This window comes from Rhinolophus sinicus, chromosome 7 (assembly GCF_057876585.1).
Source record: "Rhinolophus sinicus isolate RSI-liver-muscle chromosome 7, RSI-T2T, whole genome shotgun sequence".
NCBI lineage: Eukaryota > Metazoa > Chordata > Mammalia > Chiroptera > Rhinolophidae > Rhinolophus > Rhinolophus sinicus.
The window spans coordinates 18,532,958-18,558,148 of NC_142507.1; the positions used below are offsets into that span (position 1 = coordinate 18,532,958).

At 35.0% G+C, this 25,191-nt stretch overlaps 1 long non-coding RNA gene across 1 annotated transcript; it reads left to right on the top strand.

Annotated features, from left to right (window-relative positions):
* The first annotated feature begins 1,647 nt into the window (after positions 1 to 1,647).
* Positions 1,648 to 19,266, top strand: LOC141568585 (uncharacterized). Its single transcript, XR_012491743.2, has 4 exons — positions 1,648 to 1,772; positions 13,889 to 17,361; positions 17,543 to 17,666; positions 18,465 to 19,266. It is a non-coding gene; the product is annotated as an uncharacterized LOC141568585 (long non-coding RNA).
* Positions 19,267 to 25,191: the final 5,925 nt, after the last annotated feature.

Sequence of the window (25,191 nt, forward strand, 5' to 3'; positions counted from 1 at the left end):
GTCAAGCGTTAATCTATTCATGAAGAATGCTCAAATGCTATATGCTGGAGAAGTTCTAAGTTACCCCGTTCCATGCAAGTTTCTAATTCTTAGGTCAGTCATGATTTCTCATTTCAAACTGTTTTTCCTTTGGAGAAAAGCTGGGTGCAATCCTTGTAAGAAGGTTGTTTGGAAGTTTGTTGTTTCATTGTCCTTCCTACCTTTCATTGTCTACCTTGGGCCCCTCAGAACCAATCACTGTGGCACAAATACTGCATAGGCAATGCTGTATACTTCCCATTGCAAACATAATATTAGTGTGTCCATTATTGGTGAGATTAAATCCGATCTCTTGTTTAAGATGATGAATACCAGATCTTCCCATTGTAATGATACATTTTTCTTTTTGTAATAAATAAGTAGTCTGTGGAGGGTTACACTGAAATAGTGTGCATATTCTGGTCCCAACAATCTTTACCCTGTGGTTTTAACATTTGTCAATAACCTTTTCCTAAACCATTTATACTGCGTGTTGCAAACTGGTGCTCCATCAATCCTATCATTACTTCTATGTTTATTATCTGACATTCTCTGGTATAGAAAAGATTTATCATCTCTCTCACCACTCAAATACACATTCTATAAATATCACTATAACCTCATGGATTCATTTTTATTCAATATGTTTCAGTACATCACTATGATTATTTTGCTTCTCATATTGTTCATGATTTGACCAGTGGGAGTTCGGACAAACCATCTCCTATGTCCTTTTGACCTGTTCCCATTAATCTTGGAATACTTTCTATTCTACTTCACTTTGCATTTGTTCCACCTCAGCCCTGGTATCAGCCATTTCTCTAAGAAAACTTGAACCTTTTAATACTGTAAATTTGGTTATTGATTTCATAATATTAAACCATCTTTGCATTTCTGGAATACCGTGTTTCCCCCAAAATAAGACCTAGCCAGACAATCAGCTCGAATGTGTCTTTTGGAGCGAAAATTAATATAAGACCTGGTCTTATTTTATTATAATGTAAGACAGAGTCTTATGTAATATAACATAGTATAAGACCGGGTCTTACATTAATTTTTGCTCCAAAAGAAGCATTAGAGCTGATTATCCGACTAGGTCTTATTTTTGGGGAAACAAGGTAAATCGCACAGGGTTATTTTTCAATCTGCTCTTTGTTAATATTTTATATAGGATTTTTACTTTAACATTCATGAATAAAATTGGTGTATAATTATCCCTTTTGTGCTATATGAGGTCTGACAATTAAGTTCGCGAACTTGTTGCACTGATGTTGTTAAGCCTTTTTTTTTATATCAGAGGGATTATTCATTATGAATTTGTACCAACTGGAGAAACAGTTAATCAAGTTTACTATTTGGAAATGCTGAAAAGTCTGCCTGAAAACGATAAAAACAACCTGAACTTTTCACCAACAATTCATTCCTCTTGCATCGTGACAATGTGCCAGCTCACATGGCACTGTCTGTGAGGGAGCTTTTAGCCAGTAAACAAATAACTGTATTGGAACACCCTCCCTACTCACCTGATCTGGCTCCCAATGGCTTCTTTCTTTACCAGAAGATAAAGGAAATATTGAAAGGAAGACATTGGGATGACATTGAGGACATCAAGGGTAATAGGATGACAGCTCTGATGGCCATTCCAGAAAAATAGTTCCAAAATTGCTTTGAAGGGTGGACTAGGCACTGGCATTGGTGCATAGCTTCCCAAGGGGAGTACTTCGAAGGTGACTGTAGTGATATTCAGCAATGAGGTATGTAGCACTTTTTCTAGGATGAATCTGCAAACTTAATTCTCAGACCTCGTATTTATCAGCTTTTAAAAATCAGTGTTATATCAATACTTGCTCATGTAAAGAATTTGAAAGCCTCCCCTCTTATTCCTATGATCTGGAACAATTTAAATATCATTGTTATCTGTTCTATGGAGGATTATTAGAATTCTCCTATACAACCACCTGGGCCTTGTTTTTGTTTTGTTTGGTTTTGTTTTTATTGGGGGAAGGGTATTAAGTATTTCTTTGGTAATTTTCTTTATTTCTTCTGTCAACATTGGTCTGTTTAATTGTTCTGTCTTTAATGAGGTCAATTTTAGTAAACTTTACTTTTCTAAGACATTATTTCTACCAGGTTCTGAAATTTATTTGCATAATATTGTCCAAGGCCAACTTCTATGAAATTTTAGTATCTGTTTTTCAATTATTATTTCTCATTTGTGTGTACTTGTTTTGAGTACTGTGGCTATTGGTTTGGTTATTTTGTGATTTTTTTTGAAAACAAATAACATTTTAATTTATATATTAATTAGTACTCTCTTAAAGGATTTTATTTGCAGTCTGCACTTAAAAAGCAGTGCTCCAAGATCTAGTCATTAGTTTTAGAAGTTGGAAAGTTATAGGCCTACAACTTTCAGAAATTGTAGTCACGAAGTGCAAAAATTATGCCTGTTCCATCCAAGTTATTTTTGGGGGATCCCAGGATGGGATCCAATGTGTACTGTGTGTGTGTGTGTGTGTGTGTGTGTGTGTGTGTGTGCCCTTAATACAGTTTAATTCTTGGCCCAGAATATATCTTAATAGTTAGAGGATCATAATTGATTAATCTATACCTTTGCATTCAAACTTAACCTATTCTAAACCAATGGGAGTGTCTCTTATTTTTAAAAATATCCAAAAATAAGGGGGGGGAGTTTCCTTTTATCAGCATTTTTAAAACAGATGATTTATTGACATGTGGCCTTAAACCCATCCCCTATTTGGTTACAGATATATATTTAACTCTCTTGCTACTACTAAATCTTCTGCAATTACAAACCGGAAGATTTGGAAAGAAAAGGAATGTGGAGCTACTTCTATGTGTAGTAACTGTGGCTTTGCCATTGCTCACTGAACCCAAACACCCTCTTCAAAAAAAGCCTCAACTGAAGTTCAGATATCAATAGAGCAAAATGTCTAAAAGGTCACTTTCAAGGATGATAAAAATCAGTTAAATATACTTTAGAGATTTTATAATCTTGGCAGTCAAGGCAAACTACAGGGAACATGCAGTCAGTTGACATTTGTACAACCAACATCCAGTAATATAACAAGTATTTAATGAATCTCAGTAGTGATCTTAATAAGGTACAAGGATAAGCTCTAGAGAAAGTCAGAAAAAGAAACTAAGGATGAGCAGCATTGATTACCCATTAATAATCATTTGATTATCCAGAACCATAGCAACCTCAGCAGGGCTCCAAAATTAAGCATCTTTTTATTGCTTCTCACTAATTCTTAGGCTTATTTCCTAGAGAGCCGGTCTTGTGCTATAGAAACTTATCTCGCCTCATTTTTTCATTTCTATATCTTTCCTTATCTATTTTTACCTCTTAACCTAATTTGCAAATAATAGAAAATATGTGCATGAATGGGAAATTAAATGCATGACTAAATGTTAAATTTCTCTGCCTTTTACATTCTTAAAACTATTACTTAGCATTAATAAGTCTCCTAAAGTCAATGAATCTGATTTAATTTGGTAAAGACTAAGCCCTATAAAATTAAGTGAGTTTTTATCACCCTGTGTCTTTAGCCTCTTCGTTCTGCCATAGCATTAATACATATGTATGCTATTGCATTACCTTGGGTGGAACTGTAGCAAAATATATTTTTAAAACTGTTTTTATTTTGTTTTCTTTTGTTTTTCCACTTACACTATAACTTGCCACACTATTATTATTAAAATTATATAAAAATCAGAGTTAAAATATTTCTTTAATGTCCTCATCAATTTTCTATACAAAATAACTTGCTCAATGTACCCCAGAGAAAGAAGCACAGCTATCATTGTATTAAAATTATGTTCTTAGAAATAATAGCCTTATTTAAGATCTAGGTCACATTTCATAAATTTTAATAAAAGTATCAAAATATGATGAATACTTTTATAATAAGAATGTAAATACATTTCTTCTTTATAAACTCACATTCAATACAAATTAATTTTTGTGATTATATATTTTTCAATAATTATCAAAATTTCCTTTGGAAAAATATGTATTTTGTCAATTTTACTCCTACATCAAATTGGAGAAATACATCAGTGCTTTTTAGGTAACTGACATTTTTTTCTACATGTGCTTTAATGGGTAAGATAAAACATCAATTCAGATATAATCATATGTGGGAAATGGTGCAAACAGTAAACAAATATTTCAAAAATAACATATTTAATTTTTAACTTACGTAAATGATTTCTGAAAGACTGAGGAAAAAAGAATTTTTAAAACTAATCTGCATACCAATCTTTAAGGTAAAATTCTTCTTTAGTTCTCCCAAATGCTATTAATTTTAATGAAAAGATATACGATGTGCTATATTTAGCAATTATCATTCATAAAAAAACACAAATAATTTATAGCCTTTCAAATAGATAAAATTATATACATGTATGTATACATGTGTGCATGTGTGCATATATGTGAATGATGCCAGACAAGCATAGAGGTAATAGCAACTCAGTATTGAATAAAAACATGTTATATATTACACATTTTACTTCTTGTCACTGTTATATAAAAACTATCCTAACGTGAGACAAGAGAGCTCTTAGGGATCAATAGATCTACACCCTCCATTTGCAGATGTGTAATTTGAGGGCTATTAATGTTAAAAATTGTGATTTGAGAGAGCTTAGGTTGGCGCTGTGGGCTGCTGGTGCCTGGAGGAGCTTGTGGAGAGCTGTTGTGTGGGGCGTTAAAGCTCTCAGTTCTCAACTTTCTTAAACACAGCAGTCTAGTATGGGCAAGGAGGCAGTGCATGGTTCCATGTTTGTAGTATTACACTGGAGCCCAAGCCTGGTACAGGAAATTCATTATCAGGAGTCCAATACCATAGGCCTTATTCAGGAGGACACGGCAGCCAGACATCTCACAAGTCAGTCGGGAACAATGAATGACAGGAAATTGAGTGAGGATATGAGCTAAGGAGTATGAAATTTATCTTGAAGCAAAAGAAATTATTGAAATGTTTAAGGCAATGGTATGATGTGATCAAATTTGTGTTTTTGTAAAATCTTTGTTTGCAGCTTGGAGGAAATATTTGAGAAAACCAGATTTGTTCCAGGGAGGTTATGTAAGAGGCTATTAAATGATCCAGGCAATAAATTCTGAGCACTAGAACAAAGGCACCAGCCGAGGTAAATGAAAGAAAGATATGGGTTCCAAAGGTACCAGGGAGTTAAAATATATGGAAAGTGTGGATTGATTTTAGGTGGGCATGACACCTAATGACAGGGAGTTGGATTAGGGATGACTGGATTTAGGGGTGAACTGGGTGGCTGCTTGGAATATGAAAAGAAGACAAGATTAGGTGAACCGTGATGCAATTGAGATGCAGAGGACTGAGAAGTGGAACTGTCTGCTGGGCGGCTCAACAAACTTCTGGAAAAGATGTGAATCTGTGATATGAATCTGGAAATAGTAGTTAAAGTCGTGACTATAGGTGAGGTCATTCACAAATCATGTAGAGGTTGTGACACTCAGGGCAAAGAGGATGGAACCATATGGAATGCTGAGATTTTAAGAGAAGTACATAGAAAAAAGTATATATAAGGTCCTAGAAATCAAAAGATAGGAAAATTTTCCTCTGGAGTGGTCGATAATGAAGTAAGGGGTCCAGGCGTCTAAGGACTGATGAGTGTATTTGATTTGACAATATGGAGGTCACTGGTAATATTAGTGAGAGTAGTTTCAGTGAGTTAGTGGGTCAAGGGATGAACAGGCATGGGGTAAGCAGTAACAATAAATGTACACTCAGTACAGTATCTAGAGGGAAATAGGAGATCAATGAAGATGTATTTTACAGTCACTGATTTTTAACCAAAGTTTATCTGAGCAAATTGTACATTCATATATAATTGTAAGAAATAAAACAGAGATCTTGTGCATTTTTTACCCCGTTCCTCCACTGGAAACATCTTTGAACCCTGTAGTCTTCTAGTCTAGTTTTACAACCAGGATTTTGACATAGTCAAGATATAGAACAGTTCCATCACAGGATTGCTGATGTTACCCTTTAATAATCACACCTAATTTCCACACCACCACCCCTGACAGCCACTAGTCTGTCTGTTATCCATTTCTACAAATTTGTCATTCCAAAATTGTAACATAAATAATATCATACAGTATGAAATCTTTTGGGATTGGCTTTTTAATCACTCAGCATAACTGTCTGGATATTCATCAAGGGGTTAGATGTATAAATAGATCATTGTTTTTCATTGGTGATTAGTATTTCTTGGTCTGACTGCAGCACAGTTTGTATAACCAATTCGTCCATATCTGAGGTTTTTTAAGTTTTTGGCTATTATAAATTAAGCTGCTATAAACATTCTTGCAGAGGTGTGTGTATGCGCGCGTGCGTGTACCTAAATTTTTATTTCTCTGGGATCAATGTCCCAAAATGAAATTGCTGGGTCATATGATGCATGTTTAGGTAATAGCTACTCCTGGTATTTTTTTTTTAAATTAGTGTTTGCATGATTTATCTTTTCCCATACTTTACTTTCACCCTGCCTGGGAAGAATGAAATTACCGTATCTTGGCAAAACTGGAAGTCTGCAATTATGTTTTAAATAGGAAAGATTAAGCATATTTAGACTTGATAAAAATAGAGATTGAAAAGAAGAGAATAAAGAATGATGGAATAAAGTACATGAGTAGATACAAGGGATTAGGATTTCAAGACACAAGAAGAAATATTATACTTGAACAGAGAAGTGACAACTGAGGGGTTGAAACAAGAGATACGGAAGATTGGAAGGAAAGGGTAACTCAGCAGACCTGGGTTGCTCAAGCCCTGCACATTCAAAATAAAGACCTTCTTCAGCACTGGCCCATGGCCAGCTCCTGGAAGAGAATCGCTAAGATCTTAGAATGTTCTGCCTTTTAAGAGTGTTCTTGTATATTTGAGGACCTGAGCTATGCTGTACCAGTTTGAGAAGGTAAGTTTATCCTGACAATATAATTTAAGCAAACACCTTCTTTTGCTCTTGGGTGGGAGGGACTGGCATCTGAGTAGCTGAGGTCAGGCACACAAGTGCTGCGTGCTTACGTGACGGACCCACGACAAAAACTCTGGACTCTGAGGCATAGGTAAACTTCCCTGTTTGGCAGTATTTTTCATGTGTTGTCACACATAATTTCTGGTCGAATTAAGAGTGTCTCTGTGTGAATCCACTGGAAAGGGACAACTGGAAGCTTGTGCCTGGTTTCTCCTGAACTTTACCGTATGTGTTTTTTCCCTATGCTGATTTTACTCTGTATCATTTCACCGTAATAAACTGTAACCATGAGTATAACAGCTTTTCCAAGTCCTCCAAATCCTTTAGCAAATCATCAGGTGTAAGACGAGTTTGTCTGGGAAGCTCTTGACACAGAGGAAAAAATGCATGTGGCTGTATGTTTCCTTGTAGGAGCTGGGTAAATAAATTTAAACTTATTCCCTAGAGGTCTTGATTTTTCTCATGTAAGTAGAAAGGAGAGTGAGGGATAGAGGAAAATATAGTTTTGAGAGGAGATGCATATGCTTGGGAAACCATAGGATCAGAGAAGAGGTCACTGATAGAGGTCTTATAAGAAAGGTTTCCTAGCAATATAGAGGCTGAAGTCAGAGACCTCTGTCTACACTGTCATATGGTATATGAGTGAGGAAGTGACAATGTTTGGACCAATCCAATGCTGAGGTATTGTGGAGAGGAAGGTGTGACAAAAAGAAAAGGAGTAAATAAACATTGATGATATCTTGTTGAGCTATTTCTCTAAGTCATCATTTAATTACCACAGCTACTGTTAGTTCAATCTATAGTCATTGTTGTGTAGTATTATTATCCTCTTTATAGACATGGCGACTTAGGCAAGAAAAATCACTTAAGGCAGATTTGGAAAGCTCTTAAAGAAAACTCTTAATGATAACAGACTATCTTAATGATACTAGTACTCTTTCCAAGTTAGTTTCTGGCATTCTTTTATCTCTTATTTAGAATTAAGTTATGAGAAATAGGAACCATTCATTATTTATTTATTCGAAATAGATTTAAATTGACTTCTGAAATATACAAAAGTAGTTTGAAATAATACTGATATTTAAGGAAAAGTATATTGATGAAAGGAAAATAGGAATTTGGATCCATTTCAGAATAAGAGTTTATGTAGTATGTTTACATACATATGTAAGCACAACATATGACCAAACATATACTAAAATAATTTAATGGTCAATAATTACTTGCTGAATTAATGAGAATATATTTTTGGAAACAGACAGCTAGATAACAACATAATGTTTGACTATATTACTTTTTCATTGAGTGAATACTTTAAATATTTTTACATTTGAATCTCTGGCTGTTACAGCCATTCACAGAGGTCTTTCTTAATGATTTTTAATTTTTCTACTTTATGTTTGCTGAGCAATGGCTCATCTGGCAGTAACAAAACAACTGTAATGAATGATTGAAAAGCACATCTTGGCATATTGGGTCCTTATTTGGTAATGCAACCATGGCTTACAATTCAAGGATTTTTCTTTTGGTGAAATATGATCTGGATTCTAGTGATTCTTTCGGTTTATAATTGTAGGTTTGTATGAGCTATTTTAAAGCCAAGAATCTTATTGTGTCCCCGATACAGCTCACTGTATTTTCTTACTCTTGTGTTTTTTCCATAAAAGGGAGTTGGATTTTTGTCTGAAAGAACAAATTTCAACTCTCTGAGGCTGGAATCAAGTTGAAACCTTGAAAAACAAAACTATATAACTGATCAGAGACTAAGCTTGCCTTCTGAAGTATATTACCTCAATTTCTTTAAATGAATAATTTTTGTGTACTTTGTTTTCCCCACCCTCACTTCAGACGCCATCTCAGAAAAGATACCTCTCTTTGTTTCTTTGTCTGTATTTTCATTTCAGAAAATGGCAGCCCCTTGAGTTTAATTTATGGTCATTGTGTTGATAAGCTTAAATAAGTTATAGTTAATATAACAAACCTGTATTACGGTAAGCTTTAATAAAACTTAAAAATTTATTAATGTTAGGAATGAATTCAGCTCCTCTAGTCATCACACTGTCAATACTTACACTGCATTTAGAATTGTTATTTTCCATTTATATTTTCACCCAGGTAATCAAATGAAGACATTTTTAATAAACTATTTTTCAGAGCAGGCTGATTGATTATAGCAAATGTAATTTCCATCCTACTTGAAGATCCATTTTCATATTACACGAAGCATTTGAACACTGAGTTAGTGCAGGATAGTAATAGCATGGAGATAATGTTTTTCTATAAGAGGGAAGAATGCAAGCTTTTCTGTTTTATGATATTTTGTAGAGGTCATGTATGAGTCGTATTATCTACTTCACCAACAATACCACAATGCCATTACGAACTACTTTCTATCTAGCTCTCCTTTTCAATGGGCAAAGGAAATTGGATACTTGGATTAATTTGCTAGGACTGCTAAAATAAAGTACCACAATCTGAGTAGTTTCAATAACAGAAATTTATTGTTGCACAGTTCTGGAAGCTAGTAGTCTCAGATCAAGGTTTTGACAGGGTTGGTTTCTGTGAGCTGTGATGGAAGAATTTGCTCCAGGCCTCTTCTGGTCTTAGAGATGACCATCTCCTCCATGGGTCTTCACATCATCTTCCTTCTATAGTTGTCAGTGTCCAATTCTTCCCTTCTTATAAGGACATATTAGACTACGGCCCACTCTAATGACTTCATTTTAACTTGATTACCCATGTAAAGACTCAAATAAGGTCGCATTCTGAAGTAATAGGGGTCAGGACTTCAATATATGAGATTTTTATTGGGGGGATACAATTCAACCTATAACATTTGTTTTCACTCTACTTTGTCCTTTCTCTTTGTAACTAAATGGTAGTTATACTGTGGGTGATTGGATTGTCCAAAGGATTTAAATTGGCACCAATAACTCAATGCAATTCAAACATTTATTGAGCGTTTACTTAGGGCAAGAGACATGATACTCTCTACAATCAGATAATTCAAGTGTAAATAAGAAAAAAGTATCTGCAGATCTCAAATATGGTTGCAGAGACAAACAAAAAAATATTAAAGTATAAGATAATAAGTGCTATGCTAAAGTTATATAAAAATATTATGGTCAAGGAGAAGAGAGAATGTATGATTCATTTTTGGGGTGTTCAGGTTTTACGGGGTCCTCACAGAGGTGATAATGTGCAGAATAAAGCAAGGACTGACTGCACAATAGTGAACAGACAAGTTTTGGGAAGAGCTATGTAAGACTGTCCTCCAAGCCTCCTATAAACTTTAAGTTTTATACGCATAGTTTTAAGACACGTGGCTCTGTCTACTGTATAGGGAGTAGTCTAGAAGAATGTTACTTGCTAGAAAACATTTGCTGAGTTCCTTGTGTGTGAGAAAGGTTGTGTTAGATGTTGCAGAGATACAGAGATGAATTGAATGTTTTTCTTTTCTTTTTAGTTTTTATTAAATTTATTGGTTAGTAAAATTATATAGGTTTCAAGCGTACATTTCTAAAATACATCACTATATATTTAACTCTTTTTTCCCCTCTTCAAACCCATCCCCCCTTACCCTCTGGTAACCACTAAACTGTTGTCTGTGTCTATGGGTCTTTGTCTTGTTCCTTTGCTGCTTTCAGTTTTACATCCCACATATGAACGAAGTCGTATGGTTCTCGACTTTTTCTGTCTGACATATTTTGCTTAGCACAATGATCTCAAGATCCATTCATGTTGTTGCAAATGGCAGTATTTCGTCTTTTCTTATGGCCGTGTCGTATTCCATTTTGTATATATATCACATCTTCTTTATTCAATTATCTATTGAAGGATACTTTGGTTGTTTCCATGTCTTGGCCACTATGAATAATGCTACAATGAATGTAGGAGTACACATATCTTTACGGATAAATGTTTTCAGATTTTGGGGGTAGATACCCAGAAGAGGGATTGCTGGGTCATATGGTAAATCTATTCTTAATTCTTTGAGGAACCTCCATACTGTTTTCCATAGCAGCTGCACCAATTTACATCCCCACCAGCAGTGTATGAGGAATGTACAGCCTCTCCAACACTTATTATTACGTGTCGTGTTGATAACAGCCGTTCTAATTGGTATGAGATTGTACCTCATTGTGGTTTCGATTTGCTTTCTCTAATAGCTAGTGAAGTTGTGCATTTTTTCGTATATCTGTTGGCCATTTGTATGTCTTGGGAGAAGTGACTGTACAGGTCCTCTGCCCATTTTTTAATTGGATTCTTTTTTGTTGTTGAGCTGTATGAGTTCTTTATATATTTTGGATATCAGCCCCTTATCAGAGATGTTGTTTGCAAATATCTTCTCCCATTCAGTTGGATGCCTCTGTTTTGTCGAGGTTTTTTTTTTTTTTTCTGTGTACAGAAGTCTTTTAGTTTAATATAGTCCCATTCATTTGTTTTTGCTTTTATTTCCCTTGCCTTTGAGGTCAAATTCATAAAATCCTCTTTGAACTCAAAGTCTGTAAGTTTAGTACCTATACTTTCTTCTATGCAACTTATTGTTTCAGGCCTTATGTTTAGGTCTTTGATCCATTTTGAGTTAATTTAGTACATGGTGACAGATAGCAGTCTAGTTTCATTCTTTTGCACATGGCTTTCCAATTTTCCCAGCACCATTAACTGAAGAGGCTTTCTTTTCTCCTTTGTATGTTTTTCACTCCTTTATTGAAAATTATCTGCCCATATATATGTGGGTTTCTTTCTGGGATTTCAATTCTCTTCCATTCTATGAGATCAACATTACCTTGATACCAAAATCTAGTAAGGATAACACTAAAAAAGAAAACTACAGACTAATATTTCTGATGAATATAGATGCAAAATTGCTTTTAAAAATGCTAGCAAATCAAATACTACAATACATTAAAAAGATTGTACAACAGGATCAATTGGGGTTCATTCCAGGGGCACAAGGATAGTTCAACAAATGCAAATCAATCAATGTGATACATCACATAAACAAAATAAAAGATTAAAATCATATGATTATATCAATAGATGCAGAAAAAGCATTTGACAAGATACAACATCAATTTATGATTAAAACACTTAATAAAATGGGTATAGAAGGAAAATGCCTTAATATAATAAAGGCCATATATGACAAATCCTCAGCTAATATCATAATTAATGGTGAAAAACTGAAAGCCATTCCGTTAAAATCAGGAATAAGACAGGATTTCCCCTGTCACCTCTGCTTTTCAACATAGTGATGGAAGTCCTCGCCAGAGCAATCAGGCAAGAGAAGGAGATAAAAGGCATCCAAATTGGGAATGAAGAAATTAAATTGTCACTTTTTGCAGAAGACATGATTCTTTACATAGAAAACCCTGAAGACGCCACCAAAAACTATTAGAAATAATAAGAGAACACAAAAAAATCACTGTACTGGCTATAAAATCATTGTACAAAAATCCATTGCATTCCTATACACTAACAATGAAATTTCAGAGAAATAAATGAAAAAAAAAATTCATTTTGCATTTGCAACAGAAAGAATAAAATACCTAGAAATAAACTTAACAAAGGTTGTGAAGGAACTATACACTGAAAACAATAAGACATTTTTAAAAGAAATTGAGGAAGACACAAAGAAATGGAAAGATATTTTGTGTTCATGGATTGGAAGAATCAACATAGTTAAAATGGCCAGATTACCCAAAGCAATATACAGATTTAATGCGATTCCCATCAAAGACCCAATGGCATTTTTTCTAGAAAAAGAACAAAAAATAATCAGATTTGTATGGAATCACAAAAGACCCCGAATAGCCAAAGCAATCCTATGAAAAAAAGAACAAGACTGGAGGTATCACACTCCCTGACTTCAATTTGAATGGTTTTCTTGTCCTGAAGAAGCATGCAATTTGTCCACATACCCTGAGCATTCTCAGATGTGACCCACATCTGCGGAGTGTGTAAGGCTGCTACCTACAACTAACTCTGTTGTCACTGGAACAGTAGAAATTGGCTTTTATTTTTTCTCTAAAAAAGAAATTGCCAGTTTCCCCCTCCCCTCTCATACAGGTATTAATCATCCAAACTTCCCTGTTAAAAGGAAAGCATTTATTTACTGGGTCAGTGAGCACTGAAGAGATTAACTGATACTATTACATTTGATAGCCATTGTCAAGTTTGCTGGAGGCATAATTTGCTCTCATATGCTAAAATTTGTGAGGTCCTGGGATTTTAAAAATCATTAGAATTTCTCTGACAAAATCTGTTTGATTGTAGAAAAGATCTTTTAGAAAATGGGTAGGGGTTAGTAGCTCAGCCGTATGATGAAATAGCCGTTCTTTGTCAAACACAGTTGGTTTCATTTATGACTCAATATGAAAAGACAGGTTCCTAAAGAAAGTTTCCACATTTTCATACTGTTCATAAATATTTTAACTGTTTTTACCAGTGCCCAGATGAATAACCTATGAAAGAATTTAACTGTAAATCATTAATTGTCACAGATTTTAAACTCTCTATGAGTCAACGAATGTAGTGTTATTATGAATCATAAGGAATCTTAGCAAGATGCATTCCCATTGTCATCAAACTAGTTAAAGCCAGTCAGGCAGGACTAAATTGTTGTGACATTTTCCCAGCTCCACTATTACCTGTCAAATTGGAAAAAAATCAAGGCATCAGGACAAGCTTACGTATTGATGTGCTCACTCTTGTTATTAATTGAAGTAAATGGATAAGCTTGTCCATCACCAGTAACAAACACATCTGCTCATTGTTAAAAAAAAAAAAAAAAAAAATCTCCTTAACCTTCTGTTTCTTACAGATCCCTGGGATTTGAAAAATGCTTCGTTCTCTATTCAAGAACCGTGATGACTATTATGTTTGTTCTACACTTTTTGAAATTTGCTGACAAAGTGAAATATGGAATACTGTATACACTTATTTCATGTTTGGCTCACAATGGATTGAGTTATATAAAGCAGGACATGGACAAATTACAAGAACCAGAACAAACAGTGTTCCTAATAGTCTTATATAACTGCAAACACTCTACATCTGCTTTAATCCATCATCTTCTTTGCTCCTCAAATAAAATGGTGTGTGTTTTTCTCTCTCTGATTTTTAAGTACTAAGAGAAAGTTTTCTATACTGTAAAACTGGAAAACTTTTGATGAGAAAGTAACTCAAAAAATGCAAAGAGGAAAATCTCTTTGGTTACTTCATTTGTGAGTCTATTAACTCCAAAAGTACATTGCAAGCAGTGATAAAGCAAAGCTATGCTAAATCTTTTTTGCCTGAACAAGGTGGTGTTTGTGACAATATTTCATTGGTGTGAAAATAAAGAATTCATCCCCAATGCATTGAGACATGTAACAATTTTCTTCTAAGCTGGTAATGGAAAGACTAACAGCAAGCTACACAACAACATTGTTCTTTAATTAAAAAAATTCAGCAGAATTATTTAACCATGTGCATCTGAGACATTTTTAGCAAGAAGATGATGGTTATTAGAGCTGGAATAAAAAAAATGCACCAAAATCATGGCTTTTGTTTTCTCTGTATTGTGGTGATATTAATGATGACAACTGTTTTCTGACAATATTTAGAATTCCTATTGAAAGGGAAGAATAATAATTCTGAAATGTCTCAATGTTTGTAAAATATTTGCTACTAAACATTATGAAGGCACAGAAAGTGAAATGCAATTAAAATTCACTAATGCAACATGTCTTATTTCATGTAAAAAAAACAAGATAGTTGAAAGAAAAGTAGTCACCTAGTAGAGAGGATGGGGAAAATTTTACATATAAAATGAAAGCAGCAGTGGTTTAGAAGTTTCTCCATATGTTTTTATGCATTATATTATTGAAGAGTTCTTCCAAGTTTGACTAAATTCAAAGCCCTATTGATGCTTGAGCAGACAAGAATATTGATGGAGAGGGCGGAGCTAGAGGATTAAGCATCCTCTTTATTTGTCCCCTGTTCCCTATTGTGTAATCCATATTGGCATTTTTCCCCCATTCCAGAAGGGTCTCCTGAGCTTCCTGAAGCTCCGCCTAGAACTCCAGATTGTGGCCTTTATAAATAACGTACATAAAGAAGGGCTGTTAAACTCTTGTTGAGTTATTTTTGTTTTGCACTTTGCACCTTCAGTGCATATGAGAACTACTCCCACACCATTTCCTGACAAACCAAATCTTGCTGTGAAGGCTGAAAACGTTAGTCAGTTGCACCCTATTTTTAGGACTTATAATGAAGAGAAAATGTAGTGTTATAACACCCATCCAAATGCTGGCACCTCAGTCGAGGATTGCAGAGTTTTAGGAGCTAATGTAGACACTTTATACAAAAAGACCAAATTGTGACCAGTTCTGCAAATAAACAGACTACAGATCACTAGGAGTTGTGACGCGATCTAGCCGTGGGTTGGAAACCCAAGCTTGGTGCTACTGCAGATCACAGATGGCCTAGAATAGCAGCAGCAGTTACCCAGGAACTGGACTTGGAAGGATGCTAATTTTAGTGTTAAAAGAGGAGAGTGGAAATAAATCCCAAAGTCTCTGCCATTGCTTTGGAAATCACATTTTAAAATGCCTTTTACTTTCCAAATAATAGCAGCTAACTTTTGCTGAATGGTTACTGTGTGCCAGGCATTATGCAATATGCTTTAATATTCACTCATGTAATCCTATGGCAACCCTAGAGGGAGGCACTATTATTATTCCTAGTTTACAATTGAGTAAACTCAGCCGTGGAAGGATTGATAACATGACCAACGTCTTGTAGGTAATGAAGGGCAGAAATCCAGGCCCAGGTTGTCCAATCCCCCACTTGCCTATCACTTCCTCGCACCCTTGCTGAGGAGAAGACAGACAAGTGTAGAAGAAAAAGGAAAAACTGCAATGCGTCCCAGTTACAAATATCAAAGGCTGGTGGAATTTCTGTAAATCTAGGCACGTGGTGGTTGGTGGTGCAGCTGTGCTACCGATGGGTTGCAAATATGGCTTTTATCTTGTTGAATCCACCCTGGTTAATCTTTAATCCTCAGTTCTATAAACTCAGCCCCTGGAAATCATTGGGGTTCTAGATCAGATCAGAGTCTGACATTCCCTCTCTTTCTTCCTGTGGATTTGCTGTGGGTCTAAACAAGCTCAAGCTTCAGGATCCCTAGGTAACATGAATCCTTCTAAGCCTATGGGCGAGCACCTGATCATGGGTTCACACAAACACTCGTTTTAGTAAACGTGACAAAAATAAGCTATTTTACTTGTAATTGGTTAAGACTACTGTGTCTTCCATTTAAACTTCCCCAGTGTCAGTACAGCGGCATTCATTGGTCTGGGCATTTTGGGGATTATGCTAATGAAAAGCTGAGTTGAGGATATATTTAATTTGGATAGAGTAGATTATATCTGATGGCTTATCACTTCTGTGCTGTTCCTGCTAGCTGTCCAAGTGGGAATAACTTCTGATACTCTAACCACCACCTGTATTGTCTCACATGGCTTCATCATGAAAGTGCAGGGCCAGAGATCATAGCCCCATGTAAACTTGTGCTATGGCGCCCACACAGTAGTGTGTGGCTTATGGAGAAGGGCAAGATCCCAAGTGCACAGAGGCAGATGCTAGGCATTCATTTCCTGGATGTTGTGATGTTTGTGGTATTTGTAAGCTTTTATTATTTTATAATTTATTGTGATTTATTTTCTAGATATTCACCTTCATACCAAAGATTTTATTCAAATTTTAATATTTTTTTCCTTAAAGAATCTTCCCCCCAAAATTGTATAAATCAAGGCCAAATAAAACATAGATATGCACCTGCTCACAGAAGACTTGTGTATAAATCCAGAAAAACAAATTATCAATTTACAATACTAAACATAAGCTGAGTGAAGACTTACATTGAACTGTTTAGCATACTTTCTTCCTTTTGGGCAAGATGTATTCTTCAGGTTTGCACAGAACAAGAAATAAAAGAGTGAAGATATAGTCATTTGATTGAAATGTTTACCAATAGCAGGCTCTGCTAGTTTCACGTAATGGTTATGAAAGTGCACTTCGAGGACCAAGAGCATGCATGAACATCCCCTGGAAAATGGTTAAAAACGTAAATTCTCCAGTCTCAATCCAGATCCTCTGAATCAGGAACGCTCATGGTGGGGCCTGTGTTTTAACCACCCTCCCACAAGATTTTAATGCCTGCTAAATTTTGGAAAACCACAGGTCAAATGCATCTGTTTACACAATAATGAAATGGAACGTCAGTTTGGCAGGCTACCGTCCCCAGACAAGGTTTGTCTGCATGGTCTATGTCTATTTATCTGATTCTTGATTTTCTATGTTTTCATTAAAGATCTCTTTTTCTTATTATCAAACTTTATATGCTACGGTTGACTTTTTAATATTTCTGTTGCAATCTATTAGGCTAGGGCCCTATCTAATTTGAGAAAGCAACTTGTTTTCTGATTTCCAGGTTCTTACGTGGCACCTCCCCGTTGTCTCCACATAGAGCAGACCTATGACATTTGTGAGGAATATGATCTGAGACTTTTGTAAGCCCTCAAATGACACTCTAACATAAAGTCCTCATGAAACTGGTAAGCAAGCCAGTACCATGACTAAAACTTTCAACTGAATAACTTTTTGTGACCTGGGATTTGTAGAACAGGAGCATAAATCAAACTTAATCAGCAAGCTAGCTACTTTGTCAGAAATCAGAAGACTTGGACTACCCCTCTCAGTTTTCCTTAGATATGTATGACTATGAAAGCATTTTCCATAGATTTCATCTACATTCAAAGAGTTTTCTTATCGAAAACCTTTCTTGTCTATAAACTATTCTAGCCATTTAAACTTCACGTTATGAAAATAAAAATGCATCTTAAAACCCTCAAAATGAAAGTTAATTCATTTTCACCAGTGGTCATACTGGTGCCTGTTTTATGTAAATTTTGAAGGGGTGCCTAACATTTGATAAGATTACATTTTCTGCCAAAGATTGTGTTTATTTTTTCATATACTTTTACACCATAAATTAACCATTTCTTCAATTTTCAAAAAAAAAATATTCCTAGGTTACTTCATGATTAACTTTCACACTGATTGAACATGCTATTGAAACATAACCTTTTCCTAATACCAGGCACTCACTGAGGTTAAGGCAATTAAATGCGCATTTATAATGTCACTCAAAGCTAGGAAGGCAGAGGCTACGGAGGAATTGTAGCAACCAGGTTTTCTATTTCTTCACAATTCAGGCTTGGTAGGGTGTATGTTTCTGGGAATTTTTCTGTTTCTTTAGGTTATCCAATTTGGGGCATGTTTTTGTTCATAGTTGTCTCTTGTAATCCTGTGACATCATTGTAATGTCTCGTTTCCTCTCCATTCTGGGTCAGACCCCCCAGCCCCACTCCTATGCAGCAGAAGAACCAGAAATGACTGAGAAAAATTGGCAACCTACCCTGAAGAATAAGGGACCCATTGACTATCAGGGAGGGGAGAACCAGAAAGTATGAGGACAAGTGTGTCATTTTTTGCGGGGAGGGGAAGCAGTACGTTCATCACCTAAGAGTGGTGGCAACAGTCATTGAATACGACCCTCTGTCAGTGGAAAGGGTAAGGGGAAAAGTTAAGGAAGCGAAGAAAACTACTTCATGACTCCATCATCATGTCAGTTCCATCAAACTGGAATATTCTCTTGAGGGTGAAAGAAGCGACTGTACTTCCTGTCTTCCAAAAGAAGGGGCATATGGAATCAATCCTGTACCAAAGTAGATTTTCCAATTCATACCTCAGCCTGATTACTACATTCCACAAGGAGCTCATGATTGCACAGAAAGAAAGAAATGTCTACCAATATATTTCATAAAGAATATAATATCTATGTATATGTGTGTATACATATATATATGTTAAATCTTTGAAATTTGAAAGTTTAAAAATCCTTATTTTCTCTTTTTTGACTTCTGAGGGCCTTAGAAGTCATTTTCACAAAAGCATTTTTCTATGTTTTCCTCTCAAGAACGATGCCTCTCTTTACATAGTACCAGAACCTAGGATCGTATGATCCAGTTACATCATGGATTAAAATCAGCTTTTTGTAAACAAGTCTTAGAACTAAACCATTAGTAATAACATTATTTCTTCATAAAAATATGTTCCATGTTTTAAACAATTAAATGAGAAACTAAATTTTGGACTAAAAATATTCATTATTCATTGTGTGTGTGTGTGTGTGTGTGTGTGTGTGTGTGTGTGTGTGTGTGTGTGTAATAACGTATATCCATGAAACACATATTTGGCCAAAAAAATCCATGGCTTATAACTTAGGTCATCCAGAGGTAAAGGGATAAATGAAATACAGAGATAATTTTTGTTTGTTTCTTGGTTTTTTGTTTGTTTGTTTGTTTGTCATTACATTCACTGCTCTCTCTACAAAATATTCTAAGAATTTCTATCATGTAGTATATTCATGCACTTAAAGTTTTAAAATTAGTTTTCTTTTATTCTCCTTAACTTGGGAAAATTGTTAAAAAAGAAAATGCCTAAAAAGTGACTAGAGAGAACACAGAAAGATTGGATTTATATTCCTCAATCCTATAAATAAGATTCTTAAAAAATATTACTTCAAGATGTATTGGAGAGAATACTGAATCAAGAGCTAGGAAACCTGTGTTACTACTCTAGTCTAGATGCTAATTGGTCTAGAAAATTTCATTCTCAAGTCGCTTAACTCAGTGGTTCCCAGATGTTTGATTTCATGGGCTGTTAAGTGTTTTTACATGGAATGAGGTAACAAACAAGTGATTGATTATTTTATGTGTTGCTCAATAAGAATAGTAGGGAAAAAACCATCATTTACTTCACTATTATTTTATTTAATGTGAACACTTTAACATAAAATAATATGAAAATTTTAAATAAATAAATTCAGCTTCATAAAAGCTCACACCATTAAAACAATTTTTATTTTTCCATGGAACAACGACAATTTGTCAAGAATTGTCACTGTTCTTTAGAATGACACTTACATAGCACTGTCTTGATCTACATGCTCTTCACGTTCCTCATTGGAAAATGAGGGCGTTAGACTAGATAACTGAAAAGATGAACTATGATTCCAAAACTTAATTTTATGACTACTTTATGGAAGAACTCTCTCTTCCTCATTTATAACTTAAATGAATAAACTACACCGTTCTTACCATGTCTTTTCTCATTTTAAATACTGTTTGTTATATAATCAAAGTTCACCTTATTAATAGTATCATTGAAGTTTCAATCCTTAAAGTCTTTGGGCTGATATGCATGAGCCATTTATTATATGGGATCAACTTTAACTACACTAATCTCTAAATTAAATATTTTTCTATGAAGTTTAACGTTGGGGAAAATGTCTTCTGCTCCCTTTTTTCTTCAAGAAAGATTTTGAACTGAGGAAAATAAAAAGGTAGCTCGATGACAATTGTCTTCCATAGAAATCCCGTAATGGATTGCTGTGGTTTGTGGAGCATTTACTATGCACCAGGCGGTATGCAAACACTATCCTATTTAATCTTCACAACTTTATGAAGAAGATGGCATTAAATCTAACTTATAAATGAAGACTCAAGATAAAAACAAGTTCAAAGTCTCAAAGTTCATGGTAGAATTGAGGTTCAAATCTTTCTCTATTGTCAAAGCAATTTTGCACCATTTTGCTATTTCAAAAATTCATACCACTGAGTTTCTTCTGTCATGCCTTTGTTCATGCTGGTTTCTCTCCCTAGAATGGTTTACCTTCTACTTCTTTTCCTCAGGCTTTATCTATCCCATATCAAATGCCAAATCCTTTATATCTCCAGAAAGAATTGCTCATTCTCTCTTTTTATTTTTCAGAACCCTCAAAGCACAATATTTGTATTATTTCTTTGGCATTTTTCACACTAAGCCTTATACTCTAGTCTTCTCCATTATCTTTCTCCTTTTTTCTTTAAAAAATTTTTTTTTAATTTATTGGGGTGATAATTGTTAGTAAAATTACATAGATTTCAGGTGTACAATTCTGTATTACATCATCTATAAATCCCATTTTGTGTTCACCACCCAGAGTCAGTTCTCCTTCCATCACCATATATTTGATCCCTCTTACCCTCATCTCCCACCCTCTAACCCCCTTACCCTCTGGTAACCACTAAACTAAGAACAAGACAAACAAATGAGAAACAGAAACTCATAGACACAGACAATCTTTCTCCTTCTTAATTGCTGATAAGTCTTCTGAAGAGTGCTCTGGCAATCTTATCGGGCCAAAATGTATTAGCTCAGGTACAATGTGATCATCTCCTATCTCTAGGAACTATGTGAATATAAATGGGAAAAAAAAATTGGGAAACACAGAAAATCTCCAGGGGTCACAGGTAGTGAAGTTTCTGTACAACCAAAGCTATGTTGTAACCTTACCAGTTTGTTTACTATTTAGTATTTTATTGTTTTACTTCTCCAGTCCAATTTTACAGATTTCCAGCGTTCTTGCAGGAAGGCAGTTAGCCAGCCCCCATGTACTATGTGATCTTTCTCAATCTCCTGTGTTCCTGAACACTGTCACAAGAGTCTACCATCCCTGGCATCCGGTGAAATGGAGATGTTCAATGACGAAGAATTAGTAATATTTTTGAATTGTAGATGAGCTGAAATTTGTCAAACTAAATATATAATGCTCCTGTAAGACACTATTTTAAGGGACCAGGAGGGAGCACAGGGGTTTTTCAGAACACGTTAGAGTCAGAGATAGTTGGTCTAAGGAAAGTAACAATATATTAAATTTTTTTTTTTTTAAATATATTAAATTTTAAGCCAAGGAAATAAAACATAGGGAATGATCTAGAACTACAAACTGGAAATAGGAACATTTGAAAGCTGATATGTGAGTTGATGCTAGCTTTTAATATACCTCTAAACAATTCATAAGGTTCATGACAATAGCTGACCCCTATTATATTAATAGTTCTCTTTTTTCTGGTTCTTTAGAAAAATGCTACTCCAAGGTTTTACAACACTATGTGTGGAAGACAGATGCTTGATTTAAAGTACTTTAATGGGTAACGTGCTCAGATAGGCAGATACATAGCTACTGGAAGTTACAAATGAATTCTAATTAAGGTTATCAAAAACGAGAACATTTTCAAAACCTATAATTCTAATCTTTCCAGGTCTTCCATGTTAGGTGGCTAAATATACAGAATTATTAATAAAATGTCAACATCTATTAAAACTGTAACCTGTCATTTATTATTTAAACCATTTCATGGATTCTATTCAACAATATCATTGATATGACCTATAACATTAGATGAAATACTACAAGTTTAAATAAAATATTTTATGTATAGCTTAATTGTACACATCTTGAATGTCACGGCATGGACATCTGTGAGCAGAAAGAGTAGATGGCAGTGGCCACTTATTTCTTCTTAATCATGAAAAGTTTTCTAAAAATGTTTGTTCTCTACCTCACTTATTAAAGCTAGTAGGGCTGAATGGTGAAATCTAGGAGCTGGGGGTACAATGAGATTTGCCTTTGGGCACCAGCAGAAGTGTACAGGGGAACACAGATCTGAAGTAAAGCAGGGGAAGTAGTCTGTTGAAATCATGCAAGCAGTGTCTGGCCAATAGAAAATTATAACTAAGAAGAGGCTGGCATTTCGCTGTTAAAGTTGAAGTTTACAATCTTCGTGTGACTCAGAAGATGTTATAAAAGGGGGGAACGTAGGTTCTAAGGTCTGTCCCATGTTCCACTTCCTGAAAACTTTGGCTCTCTTAGTATTAACTGAGAACATTAAAATTATCTTTGTGACTATTTACCACCAAAGAACTAATGTACAAAGGTACAGGGAAACAATGTACAAACAATGTACAAAGTACTAATATAAATGTTGTGAGTCTTTCAAGATTAGGAAAAAAAGTCAATCATTACAAAGAAATAAGAGGAAGAAGAAAATACTACTAAGAAATATTAACTAAATATACATTATTTTCATACATTTGGAGCACAATTTATCTGAAGGATGAATTTCTAAGTTGCCAAGCCAAACTCAAAATACTAAAAAATATTCTAATAAATATGATATGTATTGAAACATGCTCATGTTTCTAATATGCTTCCCATAAAACTTTACATACAGTATAAATACCAGCCTGAAATAACACTCACTTGATTTGGATTTTTATGTGTGTTAGGCATTTATTGAGTAGCCTTCATTTATTTTGAAAGCTGGAAGCCTGATACTGCTTTTGGGTGACTTGACATGTGATTTGACAAAGAAGGAATTTCTCAACTTAACCACTGTCTATTTTGAATTTAATGGCTTATTTTATTAATAACTTCCTGGTATAGGCATGTTCGATTGATTAAAAAAAGAAATCATGAGTTCCTAATTGGACAATTAATCCTATTTTTTGCATGGCTAATCAATTTAGTACAGTAGGAATCTGAGTAAGTGCTCACTGAATGAATTAGTTGAGGTATTTGCTTTCCATCTTCTCTGTGCCCATCATCTTAGCTAAGAGATCCCAACATGTACATTGCCAAGCCAACCTTACAGCTCGGCATAATGGACCATGATTGTAGAAACACACGGAAAGTTGATTTTCTCAAAAGCATAATGAGGGTACATGCAATACCATCATTAGAGACATGTTTACCCCACTCATTTTAGTCACTTTTGAGAAAGCAAATACGTTCAACAAATTATATGAATTGCCGGTTATACCTCTGTATGTTAGATTTTCAGAATGTATCGTGAGAAAGTAGTGTTTGCAGATGGAGTTGGTAAAAAAGTGGGACAAGTTAAATAAAGAGACTTGTAAAGCATGATAGACAAGACTGCTGGCCTGAAAACTCTACATGGGTCTGCCCCTGGGAAGCAGAACTCTTCAGATGAACTTCTAGAAGCTTCTTGCACAGGAGCAGTAACAAATAAAAAAGTAGGCCATGCTCTCAAGGTTCATACATTAAGAACTTCAGAATAATTGGAATTTTTAAATTTTCACTGCTTTTATGATTTCAAAAAAGTACAGTGTACTGAAACATTAAAAGTTTTACAGAACTATATTGCTTAAAAAGTAAAGAGAATCCCAACCTTCGAGATGATCATTGTTAACAATCTGGTGTCTATTCTTTTTCCAGATTTTTTTCTATGCATTGCTAATATAAATTGAACATATTCACCTTTCTTACAAAGTCACCAATTACAGTAAAATTTCAAAAGTGACCCTCAAGCTACAATAAAGAACGGTGAATGGCAGACTGCAAATCCTTCTTTCTTCCATCTTGAAGAGACAGCTTTTATCCTGAGTTGAGTTTGAGGTCTATATAGTAGTAGGTTTAAATGAGTATCAGGTAATTAAATGTCATCCTTGGGATAATATAAAACACAAGTAATTACTAGAAATTTGATTTTCCTCCTATGTTGGTTCAGACTAAACCTAGAATCTAGAAATGCTCCCAGAGCTGACTAGAATGGCTTAAGCTTCCATCCTCTAGCTGAGGTGTGACTGAGACTAGGTGGCCAAGCACCGAACTAGGAAATAGACAAAGGAAGTCCGTCAGGCTCCTGGGGCTGGGGTTGGGGGCGAACAGATAAGGTCACAGAGCCATTCTCTTTGCTCCTCCTAAGAGACGGTCAAAGATCTAAGGTGGTGAGGCTGTGTTCTGAGGGACATCTTTTTGACATTGTTTAATTTTCTGCTTTTAATTCCTTTGATTCTATGTGAAGATTAGCGATATGCAAAGTGTGGCTCTTGCAAACTCCACTGTGGGTGAGGCCATGTCACTGTTTGTTCCCAGTCCACAAGGAGGTGAAGAATGTGCATTGACTAAGTAAGTCACTTAGCTCACTGCTAGGATCTGCTGACATTTCCTTTGTCTGTGAAGGAAGCAATGTGTTGTCATATCCTCTGACAAATCTCCTTATCATAACTTTGAGTAGAGCTGATTAGGCAATTATAAATTAATCAATAAATCATTATGAAAAGCTCACAATGCAACTGGCATATTTTGAAATTGGTTACATCTCACTTTATGAACAACGACAGCAACAAAAAAATAGCTAACATTTAATGAATGCTCCTGAATTATCAAGG